Here is a 23,700-nt window from a genome sequence, read left to right on the forward strand (position 1 = left end):
CTACACTTTACTGCTTCCCATACTTTCTGGAAACCTTGTTATGCTTAGGTCTAGATTTTCTTGCGTCATCTGAGCGTAGTCCCACCCCAGCTTGTGTCATTTAGCAAATGGGAAGTGCAAGACCAATATAGCCTTTCTAGGTTCTGATCAATTCATGTTACATTTTGTGTGGTCATGTCTATAGCTTTCTGTACCCTGTGTACTTTTAGGCCACTGCTCACCAATGGTGTATTTTTTTCCATAAACTCCAAAGGAATATGTATATTAAGATTAGCACCTGAGCTAACAACTGTTGCCAATCTCCTTTTTTTTTTTTTTTCCTGCTTTTTCTCCCCGAATCCCGCCAGTACATAGTTGTATATTTTAGTTGTGGGTCCTTCTAGTTGTGGCACGTGGGATGCTGCTTCAACGTGGCCTGATGAGCAGTGCCACGTCCGCGCCCAGCATCCAAACCAGCAAAACCCTGGGCCGCCAAGCGGAGTTCGCGAACTTAGCCACTCGGCCACGGGGCTGGCCCCAGGAATATTTTTTGATGTAACTTCAAAGTTGAAGGTGCCAAGTTGTAAGTTTGCAAACTCTGCTGTGCTAACTGATGTCGTTCTTTTTGCAAATAGCAACTTACTAATGTTCACCTACTAGGAAATATGTAGAATATTCCTGAGTTGTAGATGCTTGTGGATTTCAACTTGGTTAGACTGTGACTATCCCAGAAATGTTAGAGCTAGTGATCGTTTTACCCATTCATTTATTCCTTTATTCCAGAACTCTCACCTCTCTGACCTGTTGTTTACCTAGCTCTCCAATGGTTGTGAAGATTATTAACAGTGTTTGTAAGATATTTTCAGAAACTAGAAAATAGGCAGTAAAAAGCATTCACTATTGCAATTATCTACAGGTTAATCTGAAATTTATTGCCCCTTCTGCCTTCAGACCTACTGTAGGACGTGCTGTCCTTTGCCGTTCCACTTGTAGCCAAATTCAGAGTTTTCCTAACAGGGACAGCTCCCTGTGCCTGATGCTGTGTGGAAATCTTAGTCTTCAGCTCCACTCTTATCCCTCTCAGTTATTTATCGGTATTTTTGAAAATATACATAGCATCACCCTGTAACATGATACCTGGCACAGGGTAGGAATCCAATGAAAGTTTCACTCTAAGTGGGAGAGTAGGTTGTTACAGTGTTTTTGGAGGGGAATTAGAGAGTACTTTAAAAATTTTAAGTTTGCATATCCTTTCCAGCAATTCTACTTCTAGGAATTTAAAAGTAGCTGTACTCACGCGTGAGGATGTTCACACTGCAGTCTCTCTGTAGCAGAGGACAAAAGTACTGAAAACAACTAAAAGTCCATCAATATTGGACTCATAAATTTTGGTAATTGTACTGAATGGAATAGTATGCAAGCATTAAAAGGAATAGAATGGATGTATGAATAAATGGACTGGAAAGTTGAGGGTCAGAGGTCGATTGTGGAACATGTGGAGTACGCTGCTTTTACATGAAATAGAGGATATGCATATAGGTACAAAGAAATCTTTATATAAAATATGCGAGTGAACGTAAGCACTTGGAAAACATCTGGAGAAGCACACAAGGAACTGGGGGAGTTGACTTCAGTTTTCATTGCATGGCCTGCAGTGTTTGAAATCTCAAGGCGGTGACAAGCGTGCGCTCATCTGCATGAGCTGTACTACCGGCCTCCGGCGAAGGAGGGCGCCGTAGCCGCCAGAGTGCTGTTCCCTGATCGGGCTTCTCTGGCAGCCGGCCTGGTGACGTCATCAGGCCAGGCGGTGTCGCATGCGCTGTGGTAGGGATTTGGGCGCTGCCTGGTTTGCCACGCAGGTTCTTGTGGTTGGGGGTCTTGTTCTGACACCGAGGGCGCCGGACTGGGGAGTCTGTCAGTCTCGGCGGCAGGGGGGCATCTTGGGGCCCACATGAGCCAATGGCTTCATGCCCGCCGCGGCCAGGTCCACGGACCCCTCTTTTGCGGACCTTCTTCAGCCAAGAGGAAGGGCAGAAACCACGTTCCCGAAAGGTAAGACGCTTTGGCCCCTGGGCGTAGCCCTGCCGCCTCTCGGCTCCTGGGTCTGGGTCTCGTCCACTGGGGTCTCTGCCTGTCACTGTTGAGGCCGCGCGCTTGGCCCCTCCGCCCCTTTCTCGGAGGCATTGACCGTCTGGCTGCTCCGCGTACAGTGGCTGAAACGGACGGTATGAGATGTTCTGATTTCTCCCCGTGCTTTTAAAAGCGAGGCTCTGGCCATTGCTCGGGTCAAGTGCAGAGGGACTGCTTTCTAGGATGGTCTGTCAGTGCTGGGGACGGTACTTAAATATCGAAACTGAGTCCCGCTCAGTTCCTCAAACTGTGTTGTTTGGGCACGGAAAATGTGAGTGATGAGAACCAGGTTTGAGTGAAGAAGGCCTCCGCAACCGCTGAACTGTCTGCGGAAAATGTTGGATTGTGTCGTTGCCGGGAATCACGAAGGGCAGCAGTAGCTGCCTACCGGGTCTCATCTGAGAGCTCTTCCTCTACACGTTCAAACGATTAATTGTGAGACTTTGCTCTTGTGTGCAGTGAGCTCGTTTTTATTCCTTGAGACCTTCCTTTCGTCCAGCTCATACCTCATGAAGTCCCTTTCATTTGACCTCCTGAATATCTTGGAACCTGTCCCCCGACTTCCCTCAGCATCCTCATACGGAATGTGCCTGTTCTTTTGCATGTAGGTCCTGACTAGTGTGCGTGTATCCACTGTCGTTTCCTTCCAATGCATTCTTCACGCAGGAAATCTTTTTAATATGCAAGTTGGAACATTGCTCAGAAACATCACTCAAAAACGTTGTTTTCAGAGTGAAAACGAACTCTTGACCCTGGCCTTGAAGAGTCTGCCTGGTCTAGAATCCTCTCTGCTTCTTCGGCCGGGTCTTGTGCCCCTTTTGCCCTCACTGTCTGTGCTTCAGATTCACTGGGTTGACCTCGGTGAGTTCTCCCTCATCCTGCAGAGGTCAGCTGAAAGATTACTTTTCACTGTAACTCCTAGCACTAAGTGAAGTTCACAGCCCCTTTCCCATCTGATTTTCTTTTAAAATATGAATTTGAAGGTCCGCACGTAATGAATTTGATGACTTCAGTTGTATGAGAACTAAAAATAAACCGTGAAGTGAAAGAACTGAATCTAAACGATTTCCGTCAGCATGTGAGTATCGATGAACCTTAGCATTCAGGACTGGGCTGGCTTATCAGGGCTAGAGAAGGGCTGGCCGTCTGTGGTCTTAGGCCTTGTTTGTGGAGACCTTTGCTCTGTTTGGCTGCCTTGCATCTTTTCAAGATGGGGAACAGGAAGAAGGGGAGAACAGGTGGTTACTAGGTGGGGCTGAAGAAGGGGAGCAGCAAGATGCCAAGCAGAGAGCAGAGGGGACCTGCTGAGTGGGCTGTGAATTCCGTTTTCAAGGAGCCCCGTTGTGCGCAGGGAGACAGTCTAATGTCACATTTGGCTCACAGAAAGTGTATTAATAGGTGGAAAGACTGTCTCCCAGTTGGACAGCGGATAGCTAGGACTTGTGTCCTTGTTCTCAAAGTTCCTATCAAAAAGATAAGAAAAGTTAATTCAGTATTCTTTCAGAAATCTGAATTCACCGTGCAGAACTCTGATTCCCACCCTATCTGACTCCATTTCCCCTTTTTATAGTAATATTTTGTAATATCCCCTTTACTCTCCTGAAGTGAAATTCATATATATACCCAACGTGCTTCCACACTTAAGTTTAAGGGAAAAAATCAGTGTAATGCTCTAACTATAAAATAAAGGAGAAATAAAATAAAGTAATTTAGAATAGAGTAATATGTGTTTACATTTCCATATGTCAATGTTTGGGCATGGCTTCACTAAAAATAAAGGAATTGTCAGTTGCTTGCACCACGAATGCCAAAGCTGCCCATGCTCACTGATCTGGGTGGGTATGTTGCCTTAGTGGCAGGAGTTTCAATGATTGTGAGCTGCGCTAAGTAGATTTCCAAAGAAAACAAAGTACGGTCTTCACTAGGATGATAAGATGGTTTCTATGCTGGACATTCAATGTCCGTGAAAACTGCAAAGAAACCCTTTGTGTTTATGTGTGAAATGGAGTTAGGTTCTAAGGCTTAGATACTTGTGAACAGTTTTTCACCTCTATGGATGTTGAATAAGACTTTGAAAAGTCATCCAGGTGTGAGACCCACTTGTGGGAGTGTTCTGAATTTGGCAAGATGCGTTATACCCATGCCCGTCAGCCACTAAATGCCAGTAAAACCCCTCCCATCCCATCCTCACAACCACAAAAATGCCCCGGATCAGCAAGGTCAGGATTTCAGCATGGAAACTCTGAAAAACTGTGTTTTTGTTTGAAGGAAGAAAGGAATAGGTGGGGAAGGCATTTGACTGACATGAAAAAGGTGAGAAGAGATTCCATGTCTCATCACCCTGCCCGGCACAGCGGGGATTAGTGTCAGGGAGAGCCCACTTTGACTACTGGGAATTTATTTAATTTGTGTCTCGTAGGTCAGGAGTGGGTTTTCACCTACTCTGTCAATTCTTCTGCATCTCTGGACTTAAACATTAGTGAGTTCTTAAAGATAAGCAAATAGTTCTGATTCACATCTGGCAACACCAAACGTGGTCCTGGACACATCATAACTACTTTCCAGTCTTTGTTGAATGAGTGAACTGACGGCCCACCCCCACCCGCATTGGCGGTGCCTGTGAATTTCCTCCTATATTCCTCCTCCTCTCCGCGATTGTCCTCACTCCTCGGTCCCTGCTCCACGGTCTCTGCAAGGGGATCCTGAGGTTCCCCCGGGTCCCTGCTCAGCCCCTTTTCTTCAAGGACATCAGCAGAGAGAAGCAGGAAGACTCTTCAGTCTCCTTTCTTCCGCACAGCCAACATCTTTCCTGTGTGACGTGGTTATAGGAAGCCTCTTCTAGTTCTGTGTGCACTCTTCAGTGTTGGGACTGTTTAAGGCACCATCAAGGGGGTTGCGAAGCTGCAGGGCCACTCCCAGTGCAGTCCCTGTTCACGCAGTAGAGGTAGGGAGATGAATGACCCCTGCGTGGCAGCGGAATGGGACAAGGTGTCCTGGGTGTTTGAGGGAAGTCACCCAAGGCAAAGCTGCCTCAGTACTTGGCAGTCGAGTGTCAGGCACAGTGGACTGTCAAGTGGCAAATGATGTGTCACAGAAATGCCACAGCAGAAATGCCTAGGAATGGAAAGGAGGGGGAAATGACAACAGACAGGGTTAATCAAGGAAGGCTCCCTAAGCGGTTTGTGACTAAATGAGTTACCTCAGGTTGGCTGTTGTTCCGATAGCTGGAGATGGTAATGATCCTCCAGCTCCAAGTCTGGAAGAAACTGACAGGAGAGATGGTACGCCTTGTTGTAATTAATACAGTCTTCAAACCTTTCACAATGTTCGGTGGAAGACTCAGCATCGTAGCTCTGTCAGATCTTCCTAAGTTAATTTGTAAATTTAACATCATCTCATATCATCTGATTCTAAAGCTCGTATAGAAAAAGAAACTTACATAGCCAGGAAAATTCTGAAAAAAAAAGAGCAGTGGAAGGGGTTCATGTAGCCGTACCAGAAATTAAGCCACATTAGAAGTGTGGCTGGAGCACAAGGGATTTTTAGGGCAGTGAAGCTAATCTGTCTGATACTATAGGGGTAAATACATGTCATGGTACATTGGCCGAAATCTATCAAATATACAACACAGAGTGACGCGTGATGTGAGCTATCAACTTTGATTGATAATGATGTGTTGACGTTCGTTCACTGATCCTAACAAATGGGGCACACTGCTGTGGAACGTTGATGGTGGGGAAGGCTGTGTGGGGTGAAGGAGAGAGGATTAAAGTGAGAACTCTTTACTTTCTGCTCTGTTTTCTATGAAGCTAAAGCTGCTCTGAAAAGTAGTCTATTCGTTTTTTATTTTTGTGTGAGGAAGATTGGCCCTGAGCTAACATCTGTGCCTATCTTTCTCTGTTTCATGTGGGATGCCAGCTAGCGTGGCTCAACAACCGGTACTAGGTCACCACTCTGGATCCAAACCTGCGAAGCCTGGGCTGCTGAAGCAGAGTCTGTGAACTTAACCACTATGCCACTAGGCTGGCCCCCTCTATTACTTTTTTAAAAGATGTGTTGCTGGCACTTGAATAACCAAATAGATCGATGGAACAGAGTACATAAATGAAAGAAATACAGAAAAGAATATTTAGCAGTAAGAGCCATCCTTCATTTATTTAGATATTCTAGGAGTATTTATAAGTGCCTTTTTATAGGCACTCCACTTGGAGCTGGAGGTACAGTGGTGGACAACACTGATGTGGTCCCTGCCTTCTGGGAGTTTACAGTCTGGTTGGGAACCCACATGAAACAAATACAGAAATAACTCTATAGACGTGAGCTTATTTTCTTCCCTCTAATCCCTGGAAGAAAGGATTGTAATGTAGCTCATAACTTCCAGAAGAGTGGAAACTTTCCTCTGAATCACACTGTTTGTTAGCATCACAGGGCTTGAATGAATTGGTGGTATAAGAAAGGATTTTAAGGACACATTTGTTCTTTCTTACCTCATTCTCTCTGACAGAGTTTGGAGAAGAATCTTGCTCCAGAAGAATGTTTTCACCCCTTGGATGTTTCTAGCAAAATCTGAGAGCAGAATGAAGAACTTGGACTGATTATTGATGTAACACACACTCGCCACTAATACAAACCAGAGGTAAATGGAACCCTTAGTGAAAAGACCATCTTTGTTCTTATAGTGTAATAATCATAGTAATTCAGTAGTTATAATGCTGGCCTTCTCTTATGGGTAGTATTTCAAAAAGGGAACCAAGTGGTTTCCTTAATTACACTTTTCTAATTGCTGTCTCAAAAAGAGATCAGAGACTTGAATCGAAATATAATATTTGGCAATAGCCTCTGTACATGCTTGAGAAATACTATAGACTTCCATTTTCTCTCTCTTTATATATATACATACATATACATATATATATATATATATTTTTTTTTTTTTTTTTTGCCTGGGAAGATTCATCCTGAGGTAACATCGTTGCCAACCTTCCTCTTCTTTTGCTTGAGGAAGATGAGCTCTGAGCTAGCATCTGTGCCAATCTTCTGTATTTTGTATGTGGGTCAGTGCCACAGCACGGCTGACAAGTAGTATAGGTCCGAGCCCAGGATTTGAACCCGCGAACCCAGGCCATCAAAGCAGAATGCACCTAGCTTAACCACTACACCACGGGGCCAGCCCCTCTGTTCTATATTTTGAACGTCAAGTCAACTTTTAGTAAGAAAAGTAGTAGCCTGAAAGAAAAGAAAGGAATATCCATGATGTCTTTAGCAGTTATTTTAAATAGTTGTCAGAGCACGTGTAAGCATCTCGGTAGAAGACAGTTCTCTAAATTTTATGCTTTCTTTTCCTGATATCTTTGGACACACCAGGGAAACTCATACGTTCTGTTGGCCTGTGTGGCATTATCAGTGAGAAAGAATTATCCTCCTTCTGACCAGTTCCATGGCCTTGGGAAACAATAACACCTAATGTCTCTTAACATTTGTACAGGCCTACCTCGGAGATCTTGCGGGTTCTGTTCCAGGTCACTGAATAAAGTGAATATCGCAATATAAAGTGAGTGGCACTAATAATTTGGTTTCCCAGTGCATGTAGAAGTTATGTTTGCACGACACTGTAGTCTGTTAAGTTTCAATAGCATTAGGTCTTGAAGAACAGTGTACATACCTTAATTAAATGATACTTTATTGCTATAAATGCTAACCATCATCTGAGCCTTCAGCGAGTTGTAATCGGGTTGCTGATGGGGGTCTTGTAAGAAATGCGGCGTCTGTGAAGCACGGTAGAGCGAAGCACAGTACAGTGAGGTAGGCCTGTACAGCAGCTGCCATTTAAAAAGTGCGTGCACACACGTTAAGGCAGTGAATCCGCACAGCAGGCCTTTGCTGATGAAGTGGGAGTGGTACTAACGTCCCCTCCTGAGTGCTTCCTCTGCACTGAGCCCGGAGCATAGACGGTGACAGTGACTCACTTCACAGATGGTGAAACTGAGGCCCAGAAAAGGAAGAATTGAAACTTGAACTCGGGTATTCCTTTTGCTTTTGTTTTTGATGTGGTAAAATATACATAATGTTTATCATTTTAACCATTCATAAGTGTACAATTCAGTGGCATTAAGTGCATTCATGATGTTGTGCAGCCGTCACCACTGCCTGTAACCACAAGTTCCATCATCCTGAACAAAAGCTCTGTAACTATTACAAAATAACAGCCCCATTTCCCCTCCCTCAGCCCCTGGTGACCTCTATTCTACTTCTTGTCTTCATGAATTTGCCTGTTCTGGGTACCTCACATTAGCGGAATCATGCAATATTTTTCCTTCTGTGTCTGGCTGATTTCGCTGAACATAATGTTTTCAGGATTCATCCATGTTACAGCATGTAACAAAATGTCTTTCCTTTTTATGGCCAAATAACATTCCACTGTGTATACATACCTCATTGTGTTTATCCATTCATCTGTTGATGGACAGCTGGGTTGTTTCCACCTTGTGGCTCTTATGCATCATGCTGCTGTGAACACTGTGTACAAATATTTGTTCAGATCTTTGCTTTCAATTCTGTTAGATGTATAGGTAGGAGTAGAGATGTTGGATCACAAAGGAGTTGTATGTCTATCCTTTGGAAAGTGCCAACAACTTTTCCACAGTGTCATCCTCTTTTTAAACAATTACCACAAATTTTGAAGTTATACAGGAGCAGACCTAATGCTGTGGTGTTCGTGGACCACCCATGAACTCATCCAGCTTGAATATTTATCAGCTTATGGCTGTCGTGTTTCCTCTCTACCCCTACGTGTTTCACCGTATTCCATAGTTTTTTGAAGCAGATGCCCAATATCATATAATTTCACCTGTCCATTTTTGGTATGTATATTTAAAGTGTCAGACTATTGTTCCTTAATATCCTCCTTTATTATTAAATATCCAGTCAGTTCTCAAATTCTCAGGTGCCTCCTAAATGTCATAGAAATTGTTTTTAGGGGTTTGAGTTAGGTCTAACTTAGGTCCACACTTTGCATTTCATTGTTAGGTTTCTGACATCTTATTTAATCTATGGGTTCTCCCCCCATGTGTCTCTCACCTTCTTTTTATTTTCCTCTCGAATTTGACTCTTTGAAGAAACCAGGTCTGAAGACGACATTACAGATAATACAAGAGTGAATGAACACAATGGATAATGCCTTAATAGAAATAAGAAAAGGAGGAAGTTTTAAAAAATATATAAGAAGAGAAAAAGAATTCTAGAGAAATGCCAAATATTAGAGACAAGCGACACAGTCAGGGCAGTTATGAAGAGTAATTCAAACATAATGTAAGAATTTAGTGTACCGTAAGAGTGACACTTCAAATCAGTGGGACCCATTAGTCAGTAAATTGTGATACATCCGTGTTGGGGTGTAAATCATTTCTCTGGAAGGATCCACAGCATCGCAAAAGTAAATGTGTCTAAGGGAGGAAGGAATTGGGTGGGTGGGGAACTTGGGGAGAAGGGTGAATTTCCATTGAATCCCCTTTTGTACCTTTCTCACGTTCTCTCCTGTGAATCTATTACCTCTGAGGTCTGCCTGCCTGAGTTGAAACCCCAGCTCCCCCAGTTGCTGACTCTTCACCTTGGGCCAATTCTTGACACTCTCCAAGCCTGTCTCCTTATCTGTGAAATGGAATTGATGACCCAAGGGGTGCTTCCTAACACAATATAAATTCTCAATAAATGTAAATTACTAGGGGAAACAACCTAAATGTCCATGAACTGAGGAAAGGATAAACAAGTGTGGTGGATCCATGCAATAGAATATTTTACAGTCCTAAAAAAGAATGAAAGACTGACACATACTACAACATGGATGAACTTTGAAAACATTCTGCTAAGTGAAAGAAGCCAGACACAAAGGTCACATATTGTGGTGTATTTCATATGTATGAAATGTCTAGAAAAGACAAGTCCATAGAGACAGAAAACAGCTGAGTAGTTGCCTGGGGCTGGAGAGAAGAGGGAATGAGGAGCAGCCTCTAATGGTTAGGGGGGTTTCTTTTAGGGGTGATGAAAATGTGATGTGTTAGATAATGCTGGTGGTTGCCTGTGCTTGTGAATGTACTAAATGCCACTGAATTTACAATTTCAAAAGATGGATTTCTATGGTATGTGAATTATGTCTCAATAAAAATAATTTTAGAAATGTAAATTACCAATTTTCCCATGATAATTATCTGCTATCCCCTTCTCTCCCCCACCCCCCACAGCATTCCCTTTTATGCCCCCCCTCCCCTGGCTCACCCCCTCCAGGTGCCCTACAAGCCTCCCAAGATGCGACTCTGGACCCTTGGGCACATACGTCCTGCCCTCGTGGAGCAGCGACCCAGTGCTCACGTGCTCCCACCGCTCTCCTGCCCTGTGATCGACGCTTCCAGTGGATTTTTCTTGTGTGCTTTTGGATGATGGCGATGTTTAGAGAGGGCAGAAACAGACCAGGTGGATTGCGGAGGCCCTGGCAGGCGCCTCAAGTTAATGTTTATGAAGAGATGTTTTTCCAAAGAAAATATACAGGTGACCAACAGGCTTATGAAAAGATGTTCAACGTGACTAGTTTTTAGGGAAATGCATTCAAAACTAAAATGAGTTATCACCTCCTCCTCATCAGAAAGGCTATTATTAAAAAAACAAGAAATAGCAAGTGTTGGAAGGGTGTGCAGAAAAGGGAACACTTGTATAGTGCTGGTCAGAATGTTAACTGGTACAGCCACTATGGAAAGCAGTATGGAGATTCCTCAAAAAAGTAAAAATAAGACTACCATATGATCTAGCTATTCCACTTCTGGGTATTTATCCAAAGAACACGGAAACACGCTAATGGGAAAAGATATATGTGCCCCTGTGTTCGTTGCATCATTATTCACAATAGCCAAGACTTGGAAACAACCAACGTGCCCATTGAGAGATGAATGGATAAAGAAGATGATATATATATACACACACACAGTGGAATCCTACTCAGCCATAAAACATGAAATCTTGCCATTTGCGACAACGTGAATGAACCCTGAGGGTGTTATGCTAAGTGAAATAAGTCAGATGGAGAAAGACATATACCCTATGCTTCACTCATATGTGGAAGATAAACAAACACATAGATACGAGAAGGAAAAGGGTGGGAGGAGGAGGAAAGGGGTAAGGGGCAGATGTGTAAGATGACATATGGCAGTTAGACTTGGGTGGGGAACATGATGTAGTCTGTACAGAAGGGGAAATAGAATGAAGTACATCTAAAGAAGAAAAATCTAGGCCCCTCCAGAAGTTGGATCTCGTCCACCAGTAACGTCCAGATGCTTTGATCTGAAAGCCAGCTTGGTCACCAACAAGCATTAGCCAATACTGAGCACTGCTGGCATGCAGGTCTCAAGTTGAGGCCTTGCTCCTCCGCAGGCAGTGTGACTGCAGCCCACTGCAGAACATCAGTAGTAAAGCGGCTCAGTGACCCTGGCCTCGCGTGTTGTTGCAAAGGTTAACTGAAGTAGTGAGTTCGTGGGCCTGGTGCACAGGGGTCGGGGAAAGGCGATTTCTCTGCCTGCCCTGTCCTGGGTGGGCCTCCTGCTGCAGCAGCTCCCATGGGGAGGCCCCTGTTATCAGCTGCCCCCAAGGTGACTCAGCCCTGGTCATTCATCTCATAGATTCCCTTTTGATTTATACTGACCGTCCTCAGCCATAGTCATTCATGGATGAGGTGACCCAGGGCTTTTGGAGAAGTGTCCTGAATCTCTTGTTTCCCAGAACACTGATGTGATCACGAGCCATAAGTACAGCCTCCCTGAGAGAGTTTTTACATTTGTCCTGGTCCACCTAGACTCGTCAGCTGCCATCTTCAACTCTATTCCAATTTTACTCTTTTAACGCTCCTCTCAGGCCCTGCTTCTGACTTCTGCCATTCATGACTCCTGCTTCTTTTTCTAAACCCCTAAAATCTCTCCCCTTTTGGCTACCCCAGCCCTAGACCCACTTCCTGCCTGTTTCATCATTTTGTATGCCTTTCCCTCTTTCTCCCATCCAACGTCACTTCTTTTTTCTCATGAAGCCTTTGATCCCCACCCCCACCAAAGAGAAACCACAGTTAACAGCATCTCCAAGACAAAAGGCTTCTTTATTACTCATCTATTAACTAGTACTGCTATTTATTGTTCTAGTAAATTTTTAAAATATCAAAATATATAACTCTTATCTATCTATAGAAAAACATCTGGACCCCAAAGGGGCACCAAGAGCCCTAGCAGCCTTATATCGCGTAGCCATAGTATCGAGAAATTTCCATTTCTTTTTCCCTCTCAATGAAAAACTGCACTTTCCCCCAAGAGGTGTACTTGGCAGCCTTCTCACGCTCCTGTTGAGCCTGCCTCTTCATGGCCTCCCGCTCTGGCCTCTGTTCCTGTGTGATGGGCTCTGACATCACTGGCCCTGGAATGACGGGTTTCCTCCATGGAATTGGTTGCTTGCTGAAATCCTCCAGTAGATACTGGGCGGGAGGCTTGGGCGGGGCCCGGAGCATGGGCACAGCAGTGGGAACGGGCTCCTGCTGGAGAGAAGTGCAAGATGCTGTTCTGTAAGGTGCAGGCCTTGAAGCAGGACACTGAGGGCCGCTAGGCCGGGTGGGGTTGGTGGAAATTGGCCGAGCTGGTCTGGCAGGACCTGTCAAAGATGCAGGAGCTGGGTGGGTGGAATTGACTGCAGTTGGTTGAGCTGAGTTGATGGAAGCAGGCCGGGCAGGGTCTGCCACAGCAGGCCGATGTGAGGCCAGAGCCTGTGGCCTCCGAGGAACAGGTCGAGCTGGAGGCTTGTCCACGGACAGAAAAGGCAAAGGTACCAACCTGACCTTCCCAGGAGGTGGCAGCTCATCCCGGGATGGAGGTGGACACTGTTTTTCAGCCCTGCCATCTGGTTTCTGAGCTTGGACTCGAGTTTCCAAAGGACCTTGACGCTTGAGTGGGGTATCCAGCCACGGTTTGATAGCTGGGCAGGGCTGGGGGTGTTTGGGGTTGCTGCAGGTTCCCAGGGCCCGGGAGGAAGAGGGCCCGGTGTTCTTCTCACTCTTCCTCCCCAGAGCATGAAACACCTGCACCGACTCCAGCATGTGCTGGCCGAGGCTGGTTCGAGGCCGCTTAAAGGTTTCTTGGCTCAGCTCGGGTTGATTCTTCCTCCGCTTCATCTTGGGCATCATTGGCTTCTCTTCCACCCTGACTTCAGTCCCTGACTGCCGACTCTCTCCGGCTTTCTTGGGGTTGTTTCCTCTGGTCCTCTTGGTCCTTTCCTGCCCATGGCTCTTAGTTGTACTGATCCTGCTGGGTGCGGCTTTCTGAGGTTTGCTGTTGGAGTGCTCGGCCTCGTTCTCAGGAGCCCTGTCACTGGCTGCAGCATTGCAAATAAGCCCTTCTCCCCCTGACAGGCACTCCGGGTCCTTTGGCTGGATTTTGGCCTTGGGAGCACCATCGAGAGGCTCAGAGGCCTGATGTTTGTTCTTCCTGGTGTTATCGGAGGCATCCTTTCTGCTACTTGACTTTTCCTACAGCTGGATGGACTCGATGGCTCCTGTCTCTTTGGCTTGGATCAGCTCGGGGCCTTGGGGTTGATCAAGGTCTTTCAAGGGGTCGAATAGTTGGGGAAGGTGACCATCCTCCATCAGTGTAGCGATGTCTGCAAGGCCACCGCTAGCCTCGGTCCCGTTTTCCAGTGTCCCTTGGCCCTCAAGACTCAGGCTACTCTTTCCCAGATCAGCGTTTTCGGAAGCAGGGTGGTCCTCTGGCCCGAGGGGATCGATGCAGGCCAGGAGCTGGAGAATATCAGGAATTTCTAAAGGCTGTAGTAGCGGATCTTGGTTTTGTATTGGGATCTGGTCGGGATCCAGGGGCTTTGCAAGGTTGGTGTTAAACTCATCCCAGTTCTTTGGATTTGGAGACAGTGCCAGGAGGTCACTGTTAGAAGTGTGGACTGGAGCTGTCAGTGAAAGATCCCCAAGCTCAGCTGGTGGGTCACTCTGCAGCATCTGGGTATTTCTGCTACTGCAGGATTTGGGGAATTCTGGAGCTTGCTGTAGGTAAATTTTCTGGCTTGGCGATTCCAGCCCCAGGGAAGTCTCCATCCCCAGGGACGTTTCCACCACTACAAAGGAAGCAAGGATGAAGTGAGTCCTCGGTGGGTGAGGTGTTCCCCCTTAGACACCAGTGCAGCAACCACGTCCCTTCCCCCGATGGGCAAGGCGTTTCTCCTGGCTCTTAAGGATCATGGACAGCGCCCTGTACTAGGAGATAAGAGGCGAGTGTTCTGGTTCTTACTGGTGATCATTGGATGTCATTGTCCCTTGGTTTTCTTTGTATTTCATAGGATTGTCATAGGAGAATTAAAAAGTAAAAGAGATTTTTGAAGTATGAGACATTTCACAATTGCTAGCATTCTCCTGAGAGAATAAGAACACTTCGCACCGCGGACCAGGATAGGGAGTGGAGCTCTTCCTGATGAAATTTATAAGTAAGGACAGATTCTTAGCCCACTGAGTTTGGACGGGATCTGGGGAGACAAGGTCTTATTCCCGGTATCAGGAAAGTGGCAGAAAGTTAACCTGACGCTATGGGAATGAGGGTTCTGAAGCGCCTTCCCAGGAGACTGAACTTGTACATCAGGACAGGGAGTTCATTTGTGTGTGGTGGTACAGGGCACTTAGCAGGTGGAGCAATGAGACTTGTGGGGTCCCTTGGTGTGCTCTTGGGGTTCTCAGCCATGAAGTGTAGGTGGGCATTACACTGCCCCCTTCTGACCTGTATTATGTGCTCTTATGTCGTGTCTGAAATGGGGAGCACTGAGCGAGGGTAGTGTGCACTAACGTGTCAGGACTTCAGTTCTACCTGTCTGTGGCCTCGCTGCTTCCCAGCTGCAGATTTGACCCTGATTTTGGATGCAGACCTCCTTTCTCTGCCTTCTTGCTGTTTGTACTCACCTTGAGATCTGGTTTGTGGGATGGCTGGAGCAGACGCAGCGTAGCAGACCCCAGAGGTGGAGGCTGGTGGAAGGACATGTGTGGGCTGAATCTCCTTTAGTACCAACACCATTTCTGGTTGAGGAGCAGAGGCCCCAGCTCCTGTGTAGGACACAGAGCCGTAGGACTGCAGGCAGGGGCCAAGTTCTCCAGACAGCAGAGGCCCCAGTGTGCCGTGACCATAGTAGTACACCTGGCTTCCTTCCTGGTAGGGAAGTGACAGGCTGTGTCCCTGATTTGGAACCTGAGATGGTGTTCCCTGAACAAGGCTGGTGGAAAGTGATGGATACAGTGGGACCAGGTTATTGGCACCTGAAGTTCTGTCATAGTGTGCTGCCATAGACATGGAAGAAACCGCTGTGTCGTGGCCAGTGACAGAGTGCAGTCTCCGAGTGAAGAGGACTCCTGTGCAGTGCTTCCTGGGACACCCCACTCAAAGAGACCCGGATAGGAAGCAGCTGAGGTGGAGCTCTGGCTCTGGCCAGTCACTCCAGACAGCGTGGTTGTGCTAGAATGTTGGTAAAGGTAGGCGCTGCCCATGAGTGGCTGGGAAGAGGTGCCCGAGGCTGATGGCAGTAGCCATCCTGAACTGACGGCTGGAGCAGAGACTCTGGAGAAATTGCAGACACTTCCTGCTAGGGAAGCTGCATCGCTCACCACAGGAAGAGAGAGCTGCAGGGAGCTTGGAGTTCCAAGTAAAAATGGATTTTGGAAATTTTCTGTAGGGAACAAGAGGGTGAAGAAAAACTCAATGAGACTGATCAACTCTGACAATGTTTGAGAAGCATCATCTCAAGGTTGCTGCATGAGGAAGCCTCTCATCCCCTGCTCACTGAGATAGCGAACATCCACCCCTTTATGGTGGTTGTAAGGCCGGGTGCAGTTTGTTCCTTTCTGTGTAACTGCCTGTGCTCCCAGCTGCGGCAGAGATGTGCAGAAGCCCCAAGCGGTGTGGTTCACACCTTGTTGTCTAGGCTGGAAGCCCCTTCTCGCTGTCCATCCTTCCCTTGAGCCTCCCCTAGTCCTGACTCATCTACTCTTTGCTAGAATAGAAGCATTTTAGAAGTAGAACGTCCTCAGAGATGCTCTGTTCTAACATTCTCCTGGTACGAGTGAGGAAACTGAGGCTCAGAGAGGTCAGCTGGAGTGGTCCGATTCTCCCATTATGGCAGCATCATCACCAGGTCACAGAGCCTGTCTCCTGACTTCTTGCCAGGACTCTGCTCTGACTGTTCCACTACCAGAACCCGGGAGAAGGAGACCTCCTAATAAGGTGTTTTCTTGGTCCCTTAGAAAACAGTGCAGCTGTTACCACTGTCTTCTTCAGGGTCTGTTTGCTCGTGCAGTTCACGTGCTGTTCCCTAGAGTTCACCCAGTAGTCAGTCCGGGTGGTAGGTGTAAAGGGTCACTCTTACCCTCTTCAAGCCTGGTTTCTGATCCTACCTCCACAGGATTGCCTGAGGGTGTGCATCCCAAGAAGTGCTTTTTGAAAGAAAACTGTAATTTAATCTCTGAGCATCGGGTTACTCATCTGTAGTTATAGTAATAATGATTATAATCTTAGTAATAATTCATACATGAATGAAAGTTGTATGTGGCATATCTGTTATAGGGAGAAAGACAATTTCTGTAAAAAATCATGGAAAACCTTTATCACAGAACTAAAAATAACTATACTGATATATGAAAACTGAGGTATGTAGCAAGCACTAAAGCATAATAAGTTTACTAATAAATGAAATTATGTATCACACATACTGTGTCGTGAAAGTGAGTATTGCTGCCTCCATTGTAGTGAATACTATTTACCAAAACCAGCCCAGAGTGGAAGGTGATCTTGAATGAATTCCTAGCCATTACGTGCCCACAGAGAAGCTATATGAATAAAACTCACCTGAAAGGCATTAAATGCTATAAATGTGAATGTACATCTGGCCACAATACGAGCAGAGTGATATTTCAGTGAAAACTGGTACAAAGCTGAGAGCAACATCCTAAGTGTAAAGGAATTCCGTTACTGTGCCCGTTCTTATTTCTCTGATCATGACCCAGCAAGGAACAGCTAGTAAGGAATTAGTCCTTCTGATTCAAGTTAGGGGATATTATTTCTTTTTAAATTTATGTTTTATTTTTAACAGGCATAACATCTGCATAGTTGAAAAATGAGAATAAAACAGTAGAAACTCTGTTGCCTCCTGCCCTCTGGATAACGACTTTATCAGTTTCTGGATTATAGGAAGTGTCATTCCTAAAAGATCTCTGAAATGTGTATATTCAAACTCTCAGGTGCCATCCATGTTCAGAGAGGCAAGAGAAAAAAGCAAACAAGTGAGTCTGAGTCTGAGAAGCTGCTTTTCCGGGCGATGCCCTCCCCTGCCTTACTCGCCTTCCTCGGCTATGAATGTGAGCGTTTGCTGAAGTCAGCTGTGCTTCATCCTGCTCTGAGCACATCTCTCTCTGTGCTCTTCCTGCTTCAATTGAAAATCTTTGGTTCCTTCAGCATTTCATGCCAAACCACCTCTTTTTCCTGGAGAGCTCCTCCTTGCTCTCCTCCTCATTCTTCTATTTCCTCAGCCCTCTAGGTTCCTGTTGGCCTGTGCTGATGAAAACAATCCTCAACTTCTTGACCTTTGAAGAACTAGTCCCCCTGTAGCCCAGTACTCTCCATCTCCTACCCTATTTTCCTTTTCACCTCATTTAGGTAGAAAATTCCAGAACATGTGAATATTGCTATTTGACGCACCCTAAATTTGAAGTACTAGAGTTGAAATGTCAGTGGAGGGAGACCATTGCAGATGAAACCTCTGGGTATATTTTACTAGTTTTCTGCATCACCTAGGATTTCTCTCTGTTTCTCAGGGAACACTCTCAAGAAGTCTCTGATTTCATTTCTACCTGGGTGCCCTTTAAGATTCAATATGAGAAAAGAAAAGGAGCAGAAGGAACAACAGTTGTAATATCCTGATGTGAGAGATGAGGAGGAAACAGAGTTTGTGAGAGAGTCGACGACTTGTCCAAAGTCACACAGCTCATGCATGTCAAAGTAAAATGTGAAATTACTCTCCCAGGTTTCTAATTCAATACTTTCCCTCATTTTTCCATGCTCTTTTGAATCTACTACCAAATTTGGGGGCAAAAAGACATAACAAAAAACATTTAAAAGTTTCTTTCGCTACCTGACATGGTGAGAAAAGAAGAGGAAGCATCAACTGCAGATGCAAGGAATGAGGAGACGATACCAGAGGAAGTCTGAGTGGCTGCCGCCAAAGAGCGGTGTGTCCAGTACGAAGGTCGCTGGTCACACTGGTCACTTGCAATGATCCAAATTTATTTACCAGCAACTCCATGGAAACCCCAAGATTCTACCAGGTGGCAGTAGGTCCAGGGGGAGAACGATGTCACAGAGCAGGCAGTGTAAAGGTAAGAGACAACCAATAGGGCGGCCAGATTCCCCACAAGAAGATAGGATTGGGTGGAGGGAGTCAGGGGAGAGCTACAGCAGCACTTGCGTGGCTGAGCTCTGGGGAGGTGACATCCTAGGAGCCAGATGCCATAGTCTCTCTTCCCCAGGCTCTTATATTAGGGAATCTTCTCAACGTTCCTTATAGATGTTCATTAATATAATTAACTCATGATTATTTTAGTCTATAAATTATACATTTTGAATTATTGTACATTTATAATTTTAGGTACAGTTAATTAATATCCTTAGTGAGGAAGGAAAGGGACATGTAGATTGACTCAATACAGTTGTTTTGAACTCCTATCAGTTGATCTAACTGTGAACTTGTTGAAGCTTTTAAGGAGCAAAGGAAGGGATTAATGAGTTCTTTCTGTAACTTGGTGAAAGAGTAGGGTGAGGTTTGTTGAGTGCCCCTTGTGGGGAATGATGTGGTTCAAGGCTCTTCTCTTTCAGTTTCTTCTCCTTGAATCCTACCTTCCTTGGACTGAGCTGGGCTGGGCTAGGTTGGACTTGCATCTCTCTGCTGCTCCCCTTTTCTTTTTTCTGCATTATAGGCCTTGTTTCTGGGACCAGCCTCGCCCTTGCTTCTCCCCCGCCTGGATGTTACTTCCTTTCAATCCCAGCAGCAGAGGTCTTCTTTCCAGTGCCTGATGCTTCTGAAAATGGCGTCTGCCCATTAGAAGCATATGCCAGGGAGCCAGAGACACAGCTGAGGGCAGAGGTCTTCTCTTCCAGCCTTGGGTTGCAATTCTTTTGCCCATAATTTGCTACCTCTGGCTCATTTGGCCACACAGGCCTCCTGCCATCCTGCGCTTTTATACGTGAGAGTCATTTGGGGTCCTCCCCTTTCCTTCTCCTCTGAGTGTATCCGGTGTGGCAGTTGCTGTAGCTTCCTCCCTCTTGGAAACAGCCACTGTAGAACATTGGGCCTCTAGGGTTCTCTGTCGGCCATGGTTGTGGGCAAGGCCAAGCGACATGCAGAGGAGAATAGTGAGAGAAAGAGGAGGACATTCGTGGAGAATAGGGAAGAGGCAAGGTGAAAGGGACAGAAAAAGAGAGTTGCCTGTGGATTTTTGGGTTTCTTGAGAAACAGGTTGATACATTTTGGCCTCACTTTGTATTAACGGAACTGACAATTCAGTATATATTTTTTAATGTCACTGGATGGTCCAGCAACAGCCACGAATTCTGTACATTTAAGAGAATAACCTTAAATTACTTTGCCTCATTTTGTTTTATGTGATATTGCACGATTTATGTTATTCATTGGTATGTTTGTAGAATATGGGTCGTTTTCAAATGCTCTGGGTCTGTCTCCGTGTTTTTCCTGGTTCCGTTTTTAAGGATCCAACACTGGGAGACAGATCACATGCTGTTCTCCTGCTGATTGTTCATTTTGAAGCGTCATGAACTAACTTGACCTGAAGGGTTCTGTGGAGAAACTTACGAGGGGACTGTGAGAAGCATTGTGGTGAGTTGCACGGTGCCCTCACGCCTAAGGAGCAGATGTGTGCAGTGCACCCGGCTGGCCTGGGAGCCTCTGCTTTTGTGCCCCTGCTTAGTGCTCTTCTCTCTAACCACTCTGGTGACTGTGAGACAGTGGGCGAGGGCTGAGTTGCTGCTGATTTGTATGTGGAGTCAGCTGGTTTGGGGAGGAAATCTTTGCATGCAGTCATTTTCCTTGGTGGCAGACTTTTCGGATGCCTAGGTGTGTGATCCAAGATGCCAGAGGCCACGAGAAGATAGCTGCTAGATGTGACCTCCAGAGACACACATTTCATTTATAGGCTTATTTTTCCTGTTATGAAATGTGAATGCTTTGAGTGATGGCGGGGGTGTTTACCCGAGGAGAAATTGTGAAGGGTGTTGCAGTGTCGAGATATGGCTTGAGCTCACGTTTGAAATTTTTTGTCCCTCAGCTTCATACCTCAAATAGCCTACTTCCCTGACATGAGGATGTAACAGGAGGCTAACAACATATCCTAGATATCCGCAAGTTAAACCAGTCTCTCTCTTTTTTCTATGTTCCCATGGAAATGAAGGGGATCCAGAGCTACTGCAGGTTAGGGTGGGTGACGTAAGATTGGAACAATTGTGGTAAGACAAATTCAGGTGGCAGTCAAATGTTTATACAAGAAAATATTCACTTTCAACATCCAATCTAGTTAGGCAAACCCTTACTTAGGCCTTTCCTGGTTCCCGGCCTCTGTAACTACATTCTCTCCGTAGTTCTGGGCATTTAACCTTAGCTTGCAGACTCAGCGTCATATTAGCCTCTAATAGAATCTTAAGTGAAGCTGGGAGAAACTTCCAAGCTTGAGTCCAACGCTGTGGAACTGAGCATCAAGCCCTACACTCACAGAAAGCCTTTTTTTTAATAGTTAGGGCACTGTCTTGTCCCATAGAGCCACTTCCTGCATTTCGTACCCATGGGGATAACTGAGACTTGTCTTCACGCAACATGCCCTGTCCTTCTACCCCTGAGGCTCTTCCTTACTCTCCCCATCGTCACGTTTTCATTTAATTAAGGCCTAGAGTCCCTCACACTCCTGCATGTTCCCTGGGGCCCTACAAGACACTGGCAGATTTTGTTAGTGTCAACTGCTTAGCTGTTTGGTGATCCAAATATGCCTTGCTCCTGTATTTTCCATTCCAGTGTCCTGCATACCTATTCTGGCGTTTTTTAACCTCAGGTTGGATTCACACCCTGGAAGGCCTACGCTTTGCCGGTTCCCATAGTTTCTAAAAAGCGTTTTATGCTTAGGTCTGTATTTTCTTGTGTCAACTGAGTGTGTTCCCACCCCAAGCTTGTGTCACTTAGCAAATGGGAAGTGCAAGACCCATATAGCCTTTCTAGATTCTGATCGATGTATGTCATATTTTCTGTAGTCGTGTCTATAGACGTTTGTACCGGATGTACTTTTAGGCCACTACACACCGGTTGGATATTACTTTTCATAGATTCCAAAGGAATATTTTATGATGTAGCACCAAACTTGAATGTACTGAGTTGTAAGTTTGCAAACGATGGTGTGCTCACATATGTCGTTCTTTTTCCAGATAGCAATTTACTAATATTGATCCATGTTTAATAATGTAGAAGATTTCCGAATTGTAAATGCTTGGGCATTCGAACTTGGTTACACTATGATTGTCCCAGAAATGTTAAAGCTAGTGATCTTTTTGCCGTTCGTTCATTCCTTTATTTTAGAACTCTGATCTTTCTGACCCTCCGTTTACCTAGCACTGAAATGGCTGTAAAGATTGTTAACAGTGTTTGTAAGATATTTTCAGAAAGTAGAAAATAGTAAATAAACCTTTGCTATTAGAATTATCTACGGTTTAATCTGAAATTTAGTGCCCCTTCTGCCTTCAGACCTGTTGTAGGACGTGGTGTTCTTTGCTGTTCCCCTTGTAGCCAGATTAAGGGTTTTTCTAACAGGTACTGCTCCCTGTGCCTGATACTGTGTGGAAATTGTAGCCTTGAGATCCACTCTTATCACTCTCAGTTATTTTTTGGTATTTCCTACAATATACATACCATCACCCTCTAGCTGATACCTGGCACAGGATAGGAATCCAATAAAGTTTCACTGTAAGTGGGAGGGTAGGTCGTTACAATGGTTTTGGAGGGTAATTAGACAGTACTTTTCAAAATTTTAAGTTTGCATGTCCTCTTTCTAGTAATTCTACTTCTAAGAATTTAAAAGTAGCTGTATTCACGCACGAGGGTGTTCACATTGCAGTCCGTCTGTAACAGAGGACAAAAAACCGGAAACCAACTAAAAGTCCATCAGTATTGGACTCATCATGTGAATTATGGTAAATTATAAGCCATGTAATACTATGCAAGCATTAGCAAGAATAGAATGGATGTATGAATAAATGGACTGGGAAGTTCAGTGTCCAGGGTTGATTGTAGGATGTATAGAGTGTGCTGCTTTTACACGAAATCGAGTCTATGCATATAGGTACAAAGAAATATTTATATAAAATATACGAGTGAATGTGAGCACTTGGAAAATATCAGGACAACCACACAAGGAACTGGGGAAGTGGGAAAAAAACCTTTCATTCCATGTCCCATATTGCTTGAAATCTCAAGGCCTTGACAAACGTGCCGTGATCTGCATGAGCTGTAGTTCTGTCCTCAAGCGAAGGAGGGCGCTGTGGCCACCAGAGTCCTGTTTACTAACCCAGCTTCTCAGGCCGCCGGCGTGGTGACGTCATGAGGATGGGAAGTAGCGCATGCGCAGTAGTAAGGATGAGGGTTGCCTAGATTGCTACCGAGGTGCTTGCAGTTGGGGGACTTGTTCTGTTCCCGAGCGCCCCGGACGGGGGACTTTCTCACTGTTGGCATTCGATGGTCAGCATCTTGGGCCCGCATGAGACAGTGGTTTCGTACCTGCCACGCCCAGTCCAGGGACCCTACTTGTCCGGGCGTTCTTCAGCCAAGAGGAAGGGTGGAAACCATGTCTCCGAAAGGTAATAAGCCTTGGCTCCTGAGCGCGGTCCTGCCGCCTTTTAGCTCCTGGGCCTGGGCCTCGTCCACTGGGGTCCCTGTCTGTCACTGTTGCCGCTGCAGGGCTCTTGGCCCCTCTGCCCTTGCTCGGAGGCACTGACTGGCTGGCTGCTTGCCAGCAGTAGCCGAAACAAACAGTCTGAGATGTTCTGATTTCTCCCCATCCTTTTGAAAACAAGGTTCTGGCCATTGCTGCTCTGATATGAGGCATACGGACTGCTTTTTAGGATGGTCTGTCAATGCTGGGGACAGGACTTAATTATCCAAACTGAGTCCTGCTCGATTCCTCAAATCGTGTTGTTTTGGCGTGGAAAATGTGAATAATAAGAGCTAAGTTTGAGTGAAAAAGCCCTCCAGTACTGTTGAACTTTCTATGGAAAATGTTGGATTGTGTTGCGTCCAGGAATCACAAAGGGCACCTGGTGCTTCTCACCAGGTCTCATTGGAGAGATCTTCCTCTATAGTTCAAATGATTGACTGCGAAACTTTGCCTTTGAGACCTTCGTTTCCTCCATCTCATACCTCACGAAGTCCGCTTCATCTTATCTCCTGAATATCTTGGAATGTGTCACCTTCTTTCCCTCAGCATCCTCTTAC

The 23,700-nt window shown here is 45.6% G+C and overlaps 1 long non-coding RNA gene and 1 pseudogene across 1 annotated transcript in view; one reads left to right on the top strand and one right to left on the bottom strand.

Annotated features, from left to right (window-relative positions):
- The window catches only part of LOC139045504 (uncharacterized), a 36,252-nt gene extending 25,290 nt beyond the window's left edge, over positions 1 to 10,962 (top strand). The window contains exons 4-5 of the long non-coding RNA XR_011503932.1: positions 6,614 to 6,745; positions 10,347 to 10,962. This is a non-coding gene — a long non-coding RNA (uncharacterized lncRNA). The remainder of the gene's footprint in view (positions 1 to 6,613; positions 6,746 to 10,346) is intronic.
- Positions 10,963 to 12,265: 1,303 nt separating this feature from the next.
- LOC139045472 (uncharacterized protein C2orf78-like) lies at positions 12,266 to 19,387 on the bottom strand (annotated as a pseudogene).
- Between the last annotated feature and the right edge of the window lie 4,313 nt (positions 19,388 to 23,700).

The sequence above is a fragment of the Equus asinus genome, chromosome 6, assembly GCF_041296235.1.
Source record: "Equus asinus isolate D_3611 breed Donkey chromosome 6, EquAss-T2T_v2, whole genome shotgun sequence".
Classification (NCBI taxonomy): domain Eukaryota; kingdom Metazoa; phylum Chordata; class Mammalia; order Perissodactyla; family Equidae; genus Equus; species Equus asinus.